General features: G+C 44.6%; 1 protein-coding gene across 8 annotated transcripts in view; it reads right to left on the minus strand.

The window, feature by feature from the left end:
• TBC1D32 (TBC1 domain family member 32) overlaps window positions 1-19871 on the minus strand; it is a 478427-nt gene that overhangs the window by 374723 nt on the left and 83833 nt on the right. Inside the window, exon 1 of one of the 8 annotated variants that reach the window (XM_068231381.1) lies at window positions 4680-5010. The exons of the other annotated variants lie outside the window; for them this stretch is intronic. The gene's annotated coding sequence lies outside the window, so the exon portion shown is untranslated. Of the gene's footprint in view, window positions 1-4679; window positions 5011-19871 lie in introns of those variants that run through there. 8 annotated transcript variants of the gene reach the window in all.

A 19871-nucleotide genomic window follows, 5' to 3' on the forward strand; every position in this document is an offset into this window, starting at 1 on the left:
TTGGCGATATCCAGCAAGATTGAATCTGATAAGAAACAAATGGGGAAATTAATAAGTGTGAGGGCACCTTAGACCAGTGTTCCCCAACCCTGTCCTCAAGGCCCACCAACAGTACATGTTTTGTGGAAATCCACACAGGTAGTTAATTAGCTCTGCTGAGACACTAATTACCCCACCTGTGCATGTTTGTGGTTTTCTGCAAAACATGCACTGTTGGTGAGTCTTGAGGACAGGGTTGGGGAACTCTAAATTCAGACAAAAGATTAAACTTGAGGGGAAATTGTGACCTTTACCTCTCCTTTAAAGCTCCTTTTTCATTCATCTGCAGGTCTATTCAATTGTTCCATCCCATTTCTATCAATAATCTGTCTCTATCAATTACCTGTCTCTATGAATTATTCATTTAGTTTGTAAATCCCTCATGCACCACATCTAAATAAAAAAAGTGAACACCAATTGATCCATACATACTGGAGAGAAACTATGCTTTACAGTAGAACTTTGGTGAGACATGTCTAGTGAGGTGTATTGCCTGCCTGAACCTAGAAAAACACATATACAGTATAGAGAGACACTAAGAATCAGTGACTACCACTCCAATCATGATATATGCATACATGTGGAAATATCTGGGATGGGGGAAGTGGAAAAACTGGGTTTATGAAGCTTGTATTATAAAAGCACTTATGTGATGAAACAGAACAAAACTCCTGGACACAAATTAAATCAATGTTCCTGAGTGTCTCACATGTAACAGAATCCTATGACAAAGAACCATTTACGGTACAGAGTGCGAGAAAGTTGGCCAGCTCCGATGTCCTAGGAGCCAAAACAAGAGGTCATCCCTGAATAAGCTGTCTTGAGCCAGCTGCATTTATACATTGTAAGTGATCACTAAGCTGAGCATGATTAATGAGAGATGATATGTGGAATCATTTACATTTTTATTTCTAATTCAATTAACAGAAAACAAATTATCTGCTTAGACATCAAATGTGGTAATTCACAAGGGATCTGTCACCATAAACAGCAGAATTTGTGATTCAGTGATTGCATAAATTCCGCCTGCTAGCCATCCCTTTCATCAGTTTCCTACTTTATAAAATATTACCAAAACTTACAAAAATAAACAGGTGAAAAAGAGAAATGAGCAAATGTGATGTAATACACAATAGACACAATTTGCATTTAAAATATATGTAAACAACAATGCAAATTAATCCTAAATTGCATGGTAATGCATAATGTAGTCTAATCTACTACCACTAAAGGGAACCTAAACTGAGGACGACATGTATTTTTCCTTTTAAAGTAATACCAGTTGCCGGACTCTCCTGCTGACCCTGTGTCTCTAATACTTTCAGTCACAGCCCCTGAACAAGGATGCAGATCAGGTGCTCTGAATGAAGTCAGACTGGATTAGCTCCATGCTTGTTTCAGGTGTGTGAATCAACCGTTACTGTAGCAAATAGATCAGCAGGACTGCCAGGCAATTGGTATTGTTTAAAAAGAAAACATCCATATCCTTCTCAGTTTAGGTTCCCTTTAAGAGAACTGAGAATTCTTTGGCAACTTAATGTTTGCAGACACTTTCTGTACCTCACTGTACACCGTCACTGCCGCCCAGTTACCCATGCTTCCCTCTTTGCCCCCGTAACTGATTCATGCAGCAAATTGCTATGCAAGACATCATTACACATCTGTTTTGTACAGAGATGTAGCTAGGGTTTTCAGTGCCCGGGGACAAATACAGTTTTGCGCCGCCTGGGGGCTCCTGTGGCGAATGTGTAGCCTATTACGGGGCGTACATACTGTACGACCGCTGGTGAGTTGGGCGCAGGGTGAGCTGATTAATGGCTCTCCCTGCTGCTGCTAAACTCTCTTTTGGCGTTAAATACTATTGCCCCTCCGAGTTGTCGCAACTCAGAGGGAGATGTAATTCGGGGTCAGGCGATCCCCGGATTCTCGAACTACGCTTGCGCGGAGCGTACATGATAGCAGTGCGGCTTTGACGCCGCCCAGCTTTAGCGCTCAGATCTGAGCGCCATGCACCGAAGTAACCTGCTTCGATTACAGGTGGGTACATTTTGTTGCCAAAACTATTAGCAATAAGACAATGCTGAACTAGCCCAATAATGAACCTGTGGGGCCAAATGACATTTATGTAGCATTGGATCCTGGGCAAAAAAAAAATAACTGCACTAAAAGTAGGTGCTTTATAGATGATGAGGAGAGGAGGGCTGGAGAGAGGCAGGGAGTAGATAGAGAGTGGGCAGAGAGCAGGGTAGAGTAGAGTAGAAGATCTGCCCTGCCTTATTCTTTCAAAGGTGCTGCAGGGACCGGAAGGCATTGGGGGATGGTGCGGTCCGATCCAACGCCCACCAGTTGCTGCGCCCAGGGACAGATGACCCCCCCAAGCTACACCTCTGGTTTTGTAAGGCATGTTTGCAGAGAGTAAAATCCTCACTGTATTATTGTAGAATCGTATTGTAATAATCAGCACTGTATAACTGAGCAGCTGAGGTTGGAATGCACATTTTTATGGCAAAAATGCAGTTTAAAAAAAGACTCAATGACTTATAAATGGTGTGTTGGTAAAGCTACATAGAAAAAAGGTTGCAAGTGGCATGTCAGAACTGCGGAGGATGGATGATAAAGAAGGAACGGAAGATAAACTACCGTACATTTACAGATTAAGGTTTGAGGAGCCTTCCTGCGCCCGTGCAGTGATTTCCACTACTGAATTCTGTCTGATCTTAATGTGATTCTGTGTGAGGGCTCAAGGATCACAGCTATCCAGAAAAGGCTTTTGCACTACAGAGGTTTCAGCAGATTTTTCTAAACGTATCATTGATAGTATGTACATGATAAAATCCCCAAAGCTTCTGCAATTTTACAATGACAAAGGTTATTCTTCAATTTGAGCACTGTTTTACAGAGTGGTGTACCCCTTCCCATCCTTACTTCAGAGAGACACTATAGGATTTTATTTTTATACCCATGTCTCTGATCCGCTGCAGATTGGAGTAGTCGGTTGTGTTATTTTCCACCAGTGTTTTGTTGCCCTTCTCCCAACTTTTTTTCAAATGTGTTGCTTTTCACAAACAAAATTTCTCAGTTACAACATCTGATATGTTGTCTATACACAATTTTCAATTAAATATAGAGCAAAAATAATTTGAAAATCATCACATTCTGTTTTTATTTAAATTTTACACAATATACTGTATATCACCATGGATAAGCCGATTTTTGGACACTTAAATTGGGGTGTAAAGTGGCAGAGAGGTCAGCTTACACGAAGGTGATATACAGCGAGGGGCCCACAGAGCTGGCATTGAAATATGCTGCTGCATGTATATCTACCTGTCCTGACTGTGACTTGCACCTATGCATCTAATGGCAACTTCTAAACTGGCAACTAGAGCTCCAGACTCATTGCGGTCACTTGACAGTGAGTTTGGAGTCCTTATGGGCAGTTCAGAGGCTGTCAGGGAGATGCAGGGACTGGAGCCGAAGCATGGAGCGGTAGATATGCTTACATACAAGCACTGTATACCATATATACTTGTGCTCTGAATAGGTGCTACGGCAGCACATGGAGGGGTGTGTGGATAATAGACGGGTCACTTTTTTGCCTATTTTTTGGTCCAAAAGTAGAGGAGAATGGGCTTATCCACAGGAAGGGCCTATGCGCGAGTATACTTATACTTTGGAAATGTGGTTGTGCATTTTAATAAGAAACCCTTATAAACTGCATATTAAATATCTATTAGTAAAATATTTGTTATACATAAATGGCTTAGAAAGTAATGTACAAAGGCCTGTAAACTTTTTAAACTTGTTTTAATAAAGAAAAAACTGACTAAAAATAACCATATTTTCCTACTAAATATCCTATAACTACAGCTTGAGATAAAATGTGTTTGAAGGATGAAACTCAGATCTGTAAACAGTGTAACTACATCTGTCACAAACAAACAATGAGGATGCAAGAAAACATAAGGTAAATTAGACTTCTTGGTAAATCAGAAAAGTTAATTTCTGTGAACAACAGATGTGAAGCTTTCATACAAACAAGAATAAAATTCAAATATCGGTAATATACTTCACTGCACTGAGATCTGCAACAAACTCAACCAAAAAAGTCAATTCTCTACTTATTCAGCTTGTAAATTACTTTTTCGAAGTGCAACAATCACACACAAGATTGAAATGGTCTTTTCACTTATCCATTTCCGAAAGTTACCTGCACAGGAGATAGCAATTTGTCCTGTGTATGTGTTCTAATTTCACTTAATGCCTCGCATAACTATGGTCTTTAATCAGCATTCACAAGCATACTTAGGACTTTTTAGACAGGTGAATAAAATCAATGTGTGTAATGCAGCAGGATGGAGCTGCAGACACATTTTTCTTTGGCCTCTTTTATAGTAACCAAGCCTTTTTTTTCTGTACAGCTATACTGAAATGTTACAGGACTGAAACCCCTACATTAAAATGTAACTCCAGCCACACAAATAAGATGGCGTATCATTGGTCTGGCTAAATCATGCAGGTGCAGAAGAGCAGCCATTAATTCCGGCAGTGATTATAAAGCAACGTAGAGGACGAGGAGGACGGCGAGGGGGCCCACGCACCTCATGGACCTAGAGGAAGCCCCAGGTAAGTATACATACCTCTAGTAACGAGATCTCAGGTTCCCTTCAAACAATTAATGGAGATGAAGAGAAAGAATACTGGAAAACTAACGAGGACTGAGGATACTCCCACTCCCAAAGTCTTTTAAGCTTTGATGAGAATATGTAATTCGGGGCATAGGAATAGCATACTTTGTGGTCCAGGAGCAATTTTGGGTCCAGCTAGTTTAAAGCCAACTCACTGTGAACCAGTTACTTGTACTTCATGAAGCGTCTTTACTGAAGCTGTCTTAATATTTAAGAGCTTTTTCAGATTACTGCAAATAATGTGGATACCCTCCTCTGCATTGGTATCAATATTGGTATTGGCATTTCTAATACCACGGTTAAAACACATTTATTTAGTCAAAGCACTGGCTTCCTACAGGCTATGCATCTGTTGGGGGTAACTGAACCATTTTGGCCTTTTGGACGTAACTGTCACATCCAAAAGGCTGTGTAACGATCGGTGTCAGCACACAGAGAAAATCTGATTATTGGTGATCTGCAGTATCACCAAGAATACAGATTATACCTGATTATTGATGATCTGCAGAATCACCGATAATCTAAGTATAACTAACCTCTGGACACCTTTATAATGTGAGTGTTTGGTGCAACAGTAATGACTTTGAGTAAGACCAACCGAGGAGCAGGTGGTCTCTGGCAGTATGGGCAATACCGCCTTTTGGGAAGTACAAAAACCGTCCAACAGCCTGAGGCCAGCTGGTCAGTAGATAATGACAGATAAGATCACTTAGGAGCCCCTCGGGAAAGCATTCTCGTTTTCTCCCCTCTCTCACCACTTTTACAGCCAGGAAAACACACAGACCCAGCGGCTTGGAGCAACGATAACAGCAGCACATTAGCTGACCCACGCAACAGGGCACGCCCCCCGCTGGTGAAGCTGTAATGTGACTGGCTAAGGGGGTAGTGAGAGGCAGAGTCTTCTGAGCTGCATGACACAACGTCATACAGTACTTCCCCTGTCCCTCCTCCCTCCTTACCACTGACAGACAAGAACTGAGAAGGAGGGTAGGTATAGCGTCCTTGAGCGACAGCGGGCTGCCTGCAGAAGCAGCTCTGCTGCGGGTGGCGGCTGACTGGCACCTGGGCGGTGAGGAATTTCAGGTGGGCGGAGCACCCGGCTAATAGGCTCTAGGGAGAACACTGCCTCTGTATGTAATGGTTAATTTGAGCTGCAGCAGAACTAAAAGAGAACAAGAGAGAACAGTGAGAGCAATAAGAAAGAGGGAAGTGTGAGAGAGAAATGAGTTATTGAAGGAAATAAGACAAAGAAATGAAAAAGAGAGAAAACTGGAGAAGAACAAAGGGCTTGATTCATTAAGCTAAAGCAGCGCACCTTAAAGGGAACCAGAGATGAACCTAGACGGGAAAATGAAAAAGATGTTATTCATACCTGGGGCTTCCTCCAGCCCCATACGCTCTGATCGATCCCACGCCGCTGTCCTCCGCTGCCTGCATCTACGAGAACCGGCTCCCGTCACTGACGTCATCGGAGCCAACTACGCAGGAGAAGTGCGCTCTCTACGTATCTCACCAGCTGCTGCTGCAGAGAGCGCACTTCCCTTACGCTTAGACTTGCTCCGACTGACGGAACAGCGGGGAGCCGGTTCTCGTAGCTGCGGGCATAGGAGGATGGTGGCGTGGGATCGATCAGAGCGTATGGGGCTGGAGGAAGCCCCAGGTATGTATAAAATCTTTATTTATTTAATGTATGGTTCCCTTTAAATTGAGCAGATAGTTAAAATGTCAGCGTGTACGCTAAAATGCGGTAGTGCTGCGGAGCATGCGCTGGGAACTTATGTGTGCGCCTATTAAATAAAAATCGTAAAAATTTAAAATACATGTAAACATATACAAATAGGAATTATGCCTCTTCCAGAGTAAAATGAGCCGTAAATTACTTTTCTCCTATACTGCTATCATTTACAGTAAGTAGAATTCTAAAAGAACCGACAGGGTTTTGGACTAGCCCATTTCCTCATGGGGGATTCTCAGGACTTTGTTTAGTTTCAAAAGCACTTATTGAATGAAAGTTGCTCTGTCCAACTGCCCAAAAAAGTGTGCAGCAAGCAGGGAGGCTGGCCAGCATCTTTGTATAGCTCCTTTTCAGGGCCCATTCACACCAGAAGCGCTTTTCTGAGCATTTTGCGATTGATTTGTGATGTTTTTTAATTGGCTCCCATTCACTTTCATTAAAATTGTGGTAAAAATTGCTGCAATTTAATTAAAATCGCTGCGATTTTTCCACGATTCTTTCCGCGATTTTAATGAAAGTGAAGGGGAGCAATTTGAAAAATTCGAATCAATCGCAAAAAGCTCAGAAAAGTGCTTCTAGTGTGAATGGGCCCCCAGAGAAGGTCTTAATAAAGAATAAAAGCTTTGAAGAGAATTCCCCATCAGGAGATAGGCTAGTCCAAAACCTGTCTGTTCTGTCAGATTTCAACTACCTACTGTATGTGACAGCAAGATAGAAGAAAATTAATTTATGGCTGATTTTCTCGGGAAGAAGCATACTTCTTATTTGTATGTGTTTATACGTATTTACAATTTTACAATTTCTCATGATAGTGATTCTTTAATGAATCAAGCCCTGAGAGGTGAAATGGAAGGATAAAGAGAGTGAAAGAGAAGGGGAGTTCCCCTCCATAAACCTGAGCTGCTGGTATGAATTTCCTACAAAATGAAAAAAAAAAACAAGATGTAAAAATTCAGCAGGCACCTCTGTGAGGATAACATGGGTCTTGCAGGTACCCCCAGATTTTTTGGGACACAGCATTAGAAAAGATGATGAAGGCTATTAAGAGGATAGAAGCTGTAACTCCATCAGTTCTTTGTTAGCAGTGACCTTGTCACTACTGTATAAAGAGTAGTAAACAATCACCATCAGTAATGCAATATATTTCCATTATTGATCGTGGCTTACGTATGAAACATGTTAAAGCATTCCGTGAATAATGTCTAAAAATAATCTCACAATTTAAAGGAACATTGTCCACTACTGTGCAAGCAATAATTGTGCCAAAGCTGATGTTATAAGCAATTATGAGTTGACATATGAAAACGTTGGGAAAGGGAAAATGCAGCAGAAATCTAGATTAAATTGCAACTACCTAATTCTGGGGGTAAATACTTTATGTGGTTACCATTTTTTATAGAAACAACCAACTTGGTTGTGCTCAAACACTCCAGATCTCAATGAGGGGAACAAACGGAGCAAGGAACAAAACTATGCTACATCGTTTGATGAAAATGAAAATTATCAGCCTACAGAGGACTGAATTCAAAGACCAAAGACTGAATTCAAAGATCAAAGAGAAAAAATGAGGCAGTAGGCTGGTCCATTTTGCTGAAAAATCTAGTCAATCGTTTGTATGGCCCCCACATGCTTGTATGCATGCCTGACAATGTCAGGACATGCTCGCAGTGGGATAATGGGTGGTATCCAGGGGGATCTCCTCCTAATTCTAGACCAGGGCATCACTGTTCTCCTGGACAGGCTGATATATAACCTGGCAGCGTCAGATAGACATAGGCCTCAATTCACTAAGATCATGCTAGAGATAATAAAGCAAGAGAAAACTTACCTCCACACGTGAGAGAGTTATCTTACCTCTTCATTCCTTAAGTTACCTCTCCTGTAGTTAATTTACCTCCTCTGTAGTTAATTTACCTCCTCTGTAGTTATTTTCACATGCAGCTAATTAACAGCCTGTCTTTAACTCTGGAGTTATTTTAAGGATTGGAGAGTTAATTTAAAGACAGAAGAGTTAACTTTAGGCTTGCCTGAGGTAAAATGTTTCCTGAATACTACATGCCTTATCACCATGGTAACAACTCTAGAAGAGTTATTAAAGACAGGAGATAAGTTTAGTGAATTGAGGCCATAATGTTTCAGATTTGTTCTAGTGCAGAGTTCCCCAAACCAATCCTTAAGGTACATGTTTTGCAGAAAACCACAACCATGCACAGGTGAGGTAATTAGTGTCTCAGCAGAGCTGTTTAGCTACCTATGTGGATTTACACAAAATATGCACTGTTGGTGGGCCTTGAGGACAGGGCTGGAAAACACTGTCCTAGTGGATTCAAGTCAGGCGAGTGTGGGCGTCAGTCAATGGTATCAATTCCTTCATCCTCCAGGAATTGCCTACATACTCTCATAAGGCCAGACATTGCAACAGCAGGAACTGAAGAACCACTGTGCCGAAATAGGGTCTAACAATGGGTCAAAGAATTTCGTCCAAATACCTAACGAACCCTCCATAAATATGCCTCTGCAGATGTCACATGAGAGCAGGTTTGCATTGAGCACATCTGTGAAAAGCACAGGGTGCCAATGGCTGAACTGCCAATTCTGTCATTTTATGGAAAATGCCACTCAAGCTCCATGTTGGTGGGCAATGGGCAAATGGCCCACTAGAGAATGTCAGGAATGACACTGTGCTGGGAGAAATAGTAAACCTTCTTGCAATGGCAGGTATTGATGTGCCATCCTGGAGGAGTTGGACTACCTGGGCAGCCTTTGTAGAGTCCAGGTACTGCCTCATATTACCAGTAGTGACCATAACCATAACCAAATGCAAAACTAGTAAAACAACAGTCAGAAAAGGTGAGGAGGGGAAAAATATTAGTGGCCTCCACCTGTTAAAGGGACTCTGAGCAGAGCTGCAAAATGGAAAACTGAACTTACCTGGGGCTTCCTCCAGCCCCACCCCCCCCCCCCCCCCCCCCGTAGCCCTGATTTCCCGCAGCGTCTTCTGGGTCCCGTCTGTTGCCACTGGAGGCTCCCAGCTGGGAGTTGTGCACCACTCTGCATGTACAGCCCATCCACGCACTTGTCACGATCAAACACCCATTTCCGTGAGTGTCCTGCGCATGCAGGAACCAAAAAGACGCTGAGGGACATCATGGGCTACAGGGGGCTGGAGGAAGTCTCAGGTAAGTTCAGTTTTCAATTAAGCAGCTCCACTCAGGATCCCTTTAACCACATAAGGACCACAGTCTTTTCGCCCCTTAAGGACCAAAGCCTTTTTTTCCATTCAGATCACTGCAGCTCTAACGGTTTATTGCTAAATACTACTATCTAAATGAATTTTACCTCCTTTTCTTGTCACTAATACAGCTCTCTTTTGGTGCTATTTGATTGGTGCTGCAATTTTTTATTTTTATTATATTCATCAAAAAAGACATGACTTTTGTCAAAAAAAAGGATTTTTTTAACTTTCTGTGATAAAATTTGTCAAATAAAGTAAAATTTCTGTATACATTTTTGTCCAAATGTATTGTGCTACATGTCTTTGATAAAAAAACAAAAAACATTCAGTGTATATTTATTGGTTTGGGTAAAAGCCATAGTGTTTACAAACTATGGTGCAAAAAGTGAATTTTCCCATTTTGAAGCATCTCTGATTTTTCTGAGCACATGTCATGTTTCATGAGGTGCTAAAATTCCAGGATAGTTTAAATACCCCCCAAACGACCCTATTTTGGAAAGAAGACATCCCAAAGTATTCACTGAGAGCCATGGTGAGTTCATAGAAGATTTTATTTTTTGTCACAAGTTAGCGGAAAATGACACTTTGAGACAAAAAGAAAAAAAAAAAAAGTTTCCATTTCTGCTAACTTGTGACAAAAATAAAAAATGAAATCTGCCACGGATTCACCATGCCCCTCTCTGAATACCTTGAAGAGTCTACTTTCCAAAATGGGATCATTTGTCAGGTGTGTTTACTGTCCTGGCATTTTGGGGGGTGCTAAATTGTAAGCACCCCTGTAAAGCCTAAAGGTGCTCATTGGACTTTGGGCCCCTTAGCGCAGTTAGGCTGCAAAAAAGTGCCACACATATGGTATTGCCGTACTCAGGAGAAGTAGTATAATGTGTTTTGGGGTGTATTTTTACACTTACCCATGCTGGGTGGGAGAAATATCTCTGTAAATGACAATGTTTTGATTTTTTTTTACACACAATTGTCCTTCACAGAGATATTTCTCCCACCCAGCATGGGTATGTGTAAAAATACACCCCAAAACACATTATACTACTTCTCCTGAGTACAGAGATACCACATGTGTGGCACTTTTTTGCAGGAGAAGTATGGCGAGTTCATAGAAGATTTTTTTTTGTCACAAGTTAGCGGAAATTGACACTTTGTAAAAAAAAAAAAAAAACAATTAAAATCAATTTCCGCTAACTTGTGACAAAAAATAAAATCTTCTATGAATTCGTCATACACCTAACGGCATACCTTGGGGTGTCTTCTTTCTAAAATGGGGTCATTTGTGGGGTTCCTATACTTCCCTGGCATTTTAGGGGCCCTAAACCATGAGGAGTAGTCTTGAAACCAAATGTCTCAAAATGACCTGTGAAATCCTAAAGGTACTCATTGGACTTTGGGCCCCTTAGCGCAGTTAGGGTGCAAAAAAGTGCCAAAACATGTGGTACCGCCGATGTATTGTTACAGGAAGCACAGGGTGTTCTCAAATCGTGACCTGGACATGGCAGCAGAGAACATGGGCATGTGATGTATTGGGACCTCAATACATTCTTTTTGACTAGACCCATGTTAAGGAGAAGGCCTCAAAAAATGTTACGTTCGAAAACTTGGAGTGGTTTCCACCAAAAATGCTGGGCATGGTAGCTTCTTGGATTGGCGGTTGCTTATTGTGTGGCATAATCGTTGGTCTCAGCCACAATTAAGTCGTAGAGACCAGCAGTAATCAGAAAAAAAAATTCTGTCACTGCAGTGGGGCGGGTGAGGGTTTGGCTGGGTGATCAGAAGCCCGCAGGGGGAAGATTAAGGCCTGATCTGAAGGATAGGAGTACTAGGGGGGGGGGGTGACAGGAGGTGATTGATGGGTGTCTCAAGGGGTGATTAGAGGGGAAAATAGATGCAATCAATGCACTGGGGAGGTGATCGGAAGGGGGTCTGAGGGGGATCTGAGGGTTTGGCTGAGTGATCAGGAGCCCACACGGGGCAAATTAGGGCCTGATCTGATGGGTAGGTGTGCTAGGGGGTGACAGGAGGTGATTGATGGGTGTCTCAAGGTGTGATTAGAGGGGGGAATAGATGCAAGCAATGCACTGGCGAGGTGATCAGGGCTGGGGTCTGAGGGCGTTCTGAGGGTGTGGGCGGGTGATTGGGTGCCCAAGGAGCAGATTAGGGTCTGATCTGATGGGTAGCAGTGACAGGTGGTGACAGGGGGTGATTGAAAGGTGATCAGTGGGTGATTAGATGGCAGAACAGATGTAAACAATGCACTTTGGAGGTGATCTGAGGGTGGGTCTGCAAACGATCTGATGGTGTGGGTGGGTGATCAGATGCCCGTAAAAGGCAGGTTAGGGTCTGATCTGATGGGTGGCAGTGACAGGTGGTGACAGGGGATGATTGACGGGTGATTGACGGGTGATTGACAGGTGATTACAGGGGAGAATCGATGTATACAGTACACAGGGGGAAGGGGGTCTGAGGGCATTCTGAGGGTGTGGGCGGGTGATTGGGTGCCCTAGGGGCAGATAGGGGTCTGATCTGATGGGTAGCAGTGACAGGTGGTGACAGGGGGTGATTGATGGGTGATCAGTGGGTGATTAGATGGCAGAACAGATGTAAACAATGCGCTTTGGAGGTTATCTGAGGGTGGGTCTGCGGGCGATCTGATGGTGTGGGTGGGTGATCAGATGCCCGTAAGAGGCAGGTTAGGGTCTGATCTGATGGGTGGCAGTGACAGGTGGTGATTGACGGGTGAATGACGGGTGATTGACAGGTGATTAAAGGGGAGGATAGATGTATACAGTACACGGGGGGGGGGGGTCTGGGGAGGATCTGAGAGTGTGTGGGGGTGATCCGGAGCCCCCAGGGGGCAGATTAGGACCTAATAAAAAAAATAGCGTTGACAGATAGTGACACGGAGTGATTGATGGGTGATTAGGGGGGGTGATTTGGGGTTTGGGCAGGGGGGGGGTCTGAGGGGTGCTGTGGGCGATCAGAGGGAAGGGGAGGGCAGATCAGTGTGCTTGGGTGCTTACCTGGGGGGCTGAAGCCTGCCCTGGTGGTCCCTCGATCACTGGGATCACCAGGGCAGGAGGAAGCCTGTATAATACGCTTTGTATACATTACAAAAGCGTATTATACACTTTGTATGTGGCGATCAAGCAGCTAATAACCCTCCGACGCTTCCAAACGGCCGGCGGGTTACTGCATCAGGTGGGCGGAGCCTGTCGACGGCGGCATGCGTGACGCGATCGCCGCATAACCACGCCCACCGCCGCCGATGGCCGTATTGCGGTCATTTGGGCCCAGCCATTGCCGCCGCCCATCGGCTTAAGGCGGTCGGCAAGTGGTTAAACTATTCCTGTTTTAGAGGCTGTCTCATCGTTGCCTGTCTGTCTAGTGCCTAGGTTCTCAACGTGTGGTACGCGTACCCCAGGGGGTACTTCTGATGGTTCCAGGGGGTACTCGGGCTTGATATACTTAACCAAGAATAACAAATGTAGAGTTTCAGAAAATGATACCTCTTATTTAAACACCAAATTACTGTTTTAGCTAATTGAAAGCAATCGTAAATGCTTCAACATTGTTTAGAACCAATTATCATGTACTATGATTAAACATATATTTGTCAAGGGGTACTTGTGGTAATTTTTACTATGCTAGGGGGTACTTGGTGAGTACAGGGTTTTAAAAGGGGTACATTCCAATGAAATGTTGAGAAACACTGGTCTAGTGCACCTACTGTCAATTTCATTAAGACCAAAGCAGCTGAAACTGATTAACAACTCACTCTGCTACTTAACTAACTAGATCAATATCACAGAAGCTTCATTTACTTGAAGCCATACTCTGATTAAAATGTGCTCCTTTTATTTATTTTTTTAACAGTTTATTATACCACATAAACTCAGTACATGAAGCAAGCACATAAAACTAATAAAGGAAATGAAACAACAATTCAGGTACGTGTTAACTGAACATACAGATAAGGACAGATTTTCTCTAAACATCTATAAGTCATTTAGACTTACTTTGTACATCTCATGGGAAAAGTCAATCAATGTCAATCAAATAGGCTAATGTTAGAAGGGAAATACAAACAAACAAACCCTGTGGAGAGGGTCTAAAGATCTGTATATATAATGTAGCAGAAATATGGTACATGAAGCAAGCACATGAAAAAATGAATAAAGGAAACAAAACAAGGAATCAGATATGTGTTAACATACAGATAGAAATAGAGTTTCTCGAAACATACAAAAGTCATTTAGACTGACTTTGTACATCTCATGGGAAAAGTTCTCCTTGATAATACAGAGATAAATCAATTAGATAGATATAGATTTGCTTTAAACTGCTACAAGTAATAAAAAGTATCTTTGTGTGTCCCATGAGAAAAAATTTTAATTTGCAGAAAAGTTCTGATTTCATAACTATCAACTAAACAATGTATAAAGACACTACATGATCCTATAGAATGGGGGCAGAAATTACATAACTGCACAGTCAGAACTTCATGCCCCTTCAGAACACTGGCAAGCCCTACAATGTATATACAGTGTTCTCCCCAGACTCTTTTGCAGAGCACCCAGATGTCATCGGCTCACCTCCTCATCCTCCTCCCATGCTGTAAGCAGAGTTGAGCTGGCCCTGCTTTTCCCCCACGCACCCCACCTGGCTAATTTGTCACGCCACCTGGCTGGAAAAAAATTTCTGAGGAGAAAAATGTATGCAGGGTAGTCTGGATTTAAAACAACGACAACAACAAATAACATTTGTAGAACGCTTTTCTCCCATAGGACTCAAAGCGCATAAGCATGGCTCAGACCATCGTGGTACAGAGGAAGAATTTTATAAGTGAGGAAATGCCAGGCTAAACAGGTGGCTTTTCAGTCTGGATTTGAATAGCTCCAGGGATGGTGCTGTCTTTACTGAGTGTGGCAGGGAGTTCCAAAGAGTAGGGGCAGCATGACAGAAGGCTCTATCTCCAGATTTTTTGAGGTGCACTCTGGGAGTGACCAAGTTTATAGAACTTGCTGATCTGAGGTTGTGAGAGGTGTGGTGCAGCTTCAGCAAGTCCTTCATGTATCCAGGGCCCAGATTGTGCAGGGATTTTAATGTCAGCAGTCCAATCTTATCTCCATTCTACTGGTAGCCAGTGCAGTGAGCAAAGGATCGGTGTAATGTGACAGTGGCGAGGCTGGTTTGTTAGCAATCTGGCAGCAGCATTCTGCACTAATTGCAGGCGACGCAGGTCCTTTTTGGGGAGGCCAGCATAAAGGGCATTGCAGTAATCCAGCCGTGATGTGATGAAGGCGTGAACTAGGGTTGGAAGATCCTCTGGGGGAATCAGATGTTTAATCTTTGCAATGTTCTTCAGATGAAAGTAGGAAGATTTAACTACAGATGAAATTTGGTTTCTGAAACTCAAATCCCCATCGATTAGTACGCCAAGGCTGCGCACAAGGTTGGAGCTGTTTATGTCTGAATTCCCAATCTTGATTGGTGTTGCTTTAGGATAGAGCTGTTTTGAGGGCGAGCACTGGCTTTGGACAAAGGTCAGCATTCAGTTTCAACCAGTTATCATTCATCCATGCCTGTAGCTCAGCTAAGCAAGAGTTTATTTTTGGAGTAGGGTCTGTTCCACCAGGTTTGAAGGACAGGTATAGCTGTGTGTCATCGGCGTAGCAGTGGTACGTCAGGCCATGTCGTTGGATAAGTGTACCGAGTGGCAACATGTAGATTGCAAACAGCAGAGGGGATAGGATTGATCCTTGTGGCACTCCGAATTGTAGAGGCGCAGGTTTGGACATTATAGGTCCTAGGGATACTCTCTGTGTTCTGTCAGTCAGGAATGATCTGAACCACTGGAGGACTGATCCACTGATGCCACAGTACTCCTGCAGTTTGTTAAGCAGGATTTCATGGTCAACTGTATCAAAAGCCGCAGAGAGATTCAACAGGATTAGGATGGAACATTCCCCTCTGTCCCTTGCCATAAGCAGATCGTTGCAGACTTGCATGAGGGCTGTTTCACAGCTGTGGTGTGTTTCTTAACCACTTCAGGATTCTGCGTACGCTTAAGTACGCCCCTGAATCCTGAAGTGGTTTCCATGGAAACGGCCACCCGTATGAACGTGAACACCCTGCGAGCCTCCGATCGCGGCTCGCAGGGTAAATGTAAACACACGGGGAAGATCTTCCCCGGTGTTTACATATATACGGCGCTGCTGCGCAGCAGCGCCGTAGAGGAGATCGGCGATCCCCGGCCTCTGATTGGCCGGGGATCTCCAGCATCTGATAGGCTAAAGCCTATCCCATCAGGCGCAGGACGGAAATCCGTCCTGCGCCGCTCACAGGGGGAGGGAGGGAAGGGGAAGGAGGCCAGGAAGCGCTGTGGAGGGGGGCTTTGAAGAGCCCCCCCGCAAGCGCAAGCAGCCGGCGGTGATCAGACCCCCCCAGCAGGACATCCCCCTAGTGGGGAAAAAAGGGGGGGAAGTCTGATCGGCCTGGCTGCTATCTGATCGGTGCTGCGGGCTGGAGAGCCCACGCAGCACTGATCAGCAAAACCACCCGGAACCCGGAAGTGGTTAAAGCCAGATTGTAGAGGGTCCAGGATGTTGTTTACTGACAGCCTGGTTTCAAGTAGCAGATAGACAGCCTTTTCAATAACTTTACCTAAGAAGGGGAGGTTGGAGACAGGTCTGTAGCTGCTCATTGCATCTGGATCCATGGAAGGTTTTTTAAGAAGGGGCTTGGTGATTCCTTTTTTAAAGAGGTAGGAAACCTCCCTGCTTGCAGAGAGCAATTTACTATTTTGTGAAATGCTGGGCCAAGCAGGTCAGAACATTTCAGCATATGTTTAGTTGGTCCAGGGTCCAGGTCGCAGGTTGTCCGGCGGAAGCGACGGAGGATGTCTGAGATCTCTTCCTCACTAATACTTTTGAAGTCAGTCCAGGGTGTTAGGTTGTTTTTGCAGCTATTTCCAGGAGTTGCATGAGTCTTGGGTGCTGTGGACTGAATGAGAGACCGAATAGAGGATACTTTGTCAGCAAAGTAGCAAGCAAATTTCTCACATAGCTCCTTTGAGGGAGTTATAGTAGGCTTTAGGCAGGATGGGTTACATAGTCTATCAACTGTGCGGAATAGTTGGGCTGGTCTGTTGGCGGCCTTTGCGATCTCCTGTGATAGACAGGAGGATTTTTTCTTGGTGATCGCATTTCGGTAGCTTTCCAGGTGAGAGACAAGGGTGTGTTTATCTTTTGAATTCTGAGATTTTCGCCACTTCCTTTCTAGTCTGCGCACTTCTTTCTTTAGGTCCTTTAGTGAGCTATCAAACCACTGTGCATGGTGAAGTGGTGTAGACCATTTAATGCGAACTGGAGCAAGGGCGTCATAGGCAGATGACACTGCATGGTTGTATATCAGGACCATGGAGTCTGGGTCTGCGCAATGATTGGTTAATGCGTCGAAGTTGAGGATATTCTGAACGTGGTGGGGTGAGACATCTTTCAGAGAACAGTATTTTATGAGTTCTTTCCCTCTGTGTTTTATCGCTGGTGCTGTCAGAGAGAAGTGGATGGTGTGGTGGTCTGACCATACCACTGGGATTTAGTTACTTAAAATGCTCTTGCTAAGGGTATGTGCATACACATGCAACTGGACAGAGATCAATCCCCTAACTTTTTAACAAATGTTGTAAAAGCTTATTTGAATGGAATTTTAAACAAAAATCATAGACAGGACTTTGTCCATTTCAATAAGGCTATTAGGGTTATGGAAAAGGTTCACAATTCAGAACTGGTTGCAAACCTTTTTTAGTGTATTAAAAAAATTTGCTAAAATAAAGACTTTTAAAAATACAAAACAAGCCACTCATTACATTACAGCAAGTAAATACATTTAGAACTGCTTGTAAGCTTAACAATAGGCTGGAAGGAGTAGCATAATTAAACATGCTTAGAACATTATAGTTGGCCGCATATTGAGTTATTTTATAATCCCTACATCTTTCATATGCAGTGGCATATCTGGACAATATGGCGCCTATGGCAAACACTGAAATTGCGCCCCCACCCCACCATCCTTTTTTTGCATACATTTGTTTTTGTCTGTAATGAGAGGAGAGGGCACAAAATCCAGCACAGCGCTCTTCACATGAAGATAGTGACCAATTATATCACTTCCGCATCTGAAGTGCTCACCATCCATGGGTTCTGTGCACCCTTCTCATCTCTTAAGCACATGAAACCCCCTGTACCCCCAGCACATGACACCCCTTGCCCTCAGTCCTTCAGCACGTCATGTACTGAGGGACAAGGGTGTCAGGTGCAGGTGGGGGGGCAGGGTTGTCATGTGCTAAGGGGAGCAAAAGGACAAGGGTGTGATGCTGGGAGGACAGGGAGTATCATGTGCTGAGGGACAGTGTTGTAATGTTTTGGAGGGCAGGGATGTGATGTGCTGAGGATAACGCGTGTGATGTGCCGACGAAACAGAGGGACAGGAGTGTCATGCTAGGAGGACAGGGGGTATCATGTGCTAGGGAGACAGGAGTCATGACTTGTCACCCTTGTCCCCCAAGCACATGACACCCATGTCCCCTCCAGCACATGACATCCTTGTCCCCCCCAGCACGACACCCTTGTCCCCTCCTAGAACATGACACCCATGTCCCCTCCAGCACGACACCCATGTCCCCTCCAGCACATGACATCCTTGTCCCCTCCAGCACATGACATCCAGGCCACCTCCAGCACACGACACCCATGCCACCTCCAGCACACGACACCCATGTCCCCCCCAGCACATGACACCCATGCCCCCCCCCTCCAGCACATGACACTCATGCCCCCCCTCCAGCACGACACCCATGTCCTCTCCAGAACGATACCCATGTCCCCTCCAGCACATGACACCCATGTCCCCTCCAGCACGACACCCATGTCCCCTCTAGCACATGACACCCATGTCCCCTCAAGCTCATGACACCCATGCCCCCCCCCCCTCCAGCATATGATGACACCCATGCCCCCCCCTCTAGCACATGACACCCATGTCCCCCCTCCAGCACATGACACCCATGTCTCCTCCAGCACATAAAACCATGTCCCCTCCGGCACATGACACCCATGTCCCCTCCAGCACATGACAGCCCTGTCCCAAACCCCTGTAACCCCAGCACATCACACCCCTGACCCCCAGCACATCACACCCATGTCCCTCTGTACCCCCAGCGCATCTCATTCCGACCCCCCAGCACTGACCTCATCTTTCAGCCCAAGATGCCCCAGCAGCTGGTACTTCACCGGCAGTGGCAGCAAGAGAAGCATGTGGCTCCCATGGTCCCAGGTCCGTCTGGGGGTGTGCAGGAGGAAGAGGGAGATGCCATGGATCGCTGCACTAAACACCACCCACACCACGGACAGATTTGTTGAGGGAGCCGCAGACTTCCTGGCTGGCTGCGTCACCTGGCCATCAGCACTGCTCTGCACACCGGGCGGCATCAGCTGATTTGAGAGCGCAGAGCAGGGAGACGGCGGCATCAGAGGGGAGCGCTGAGTGTCTGTGCGTGCAGAGAACCAAAGTGACGTGACCTGGGGGCAGCGCTGCTCCCACGTGGCTTACCTGACCAGCGGCAGGCAGTGGGCAGTCAGGGAGATAGCAGTTGCGGGGAAGCACGGAGGGCAGGCATGGCGCCCCTGCCGATTTGGCGCCTATGGCACTAGCCATGCCTGCACGCTTCTGGTTATGCGTCTGTTCATATGCAGTATTTTTTTATGACTTTCTCTTTATTAAGCAAATAAAAAAAACAAAAAAAAAACTATCAAACGATGATGCAAAATGAACCCAACATAAGAGGGCTTCAATGAAGCACGTTTGACTGAGTTGGGTACAGTACAAAATGTACGCTGAGTTTGGAAAAAAAATTTTTGCTAAATCTCTGGAGTGCACATAGCCCTGGATGGAACAGGTTAATATTATTTTTGTTCTCATGAAAGTGGAGAGAGAAACACTTATAAAAACACTTTAAACAGCCATTACTTACCACCACTCATGGGATGGAGGTCAACTTACAAACAAGCCAATTTGTGAGGTTGCAATCAAGGAGTCAGAAATGAAAAGGTCTTGGAAAGTGTTGTCTTTTTGTCAAGTCCAGACAAAAATATTTTCCGAGATCTGT

Source organism: Hyperolius riggenbachi, chromosome 4, assembly GCF_040937935.1.
Source record: "Hyperolius riggenbachi isolate aHypRig1 chromosome 4, aHypRig1.pri, whole genome shotgun sequence".
Classification (NCBI taxonomy): Eukaryota; Metazoa; Chordata; class Amphibia; order Anura; family Hyperoliidae; genus Hyperolius; species Hyperolius riggenbachi.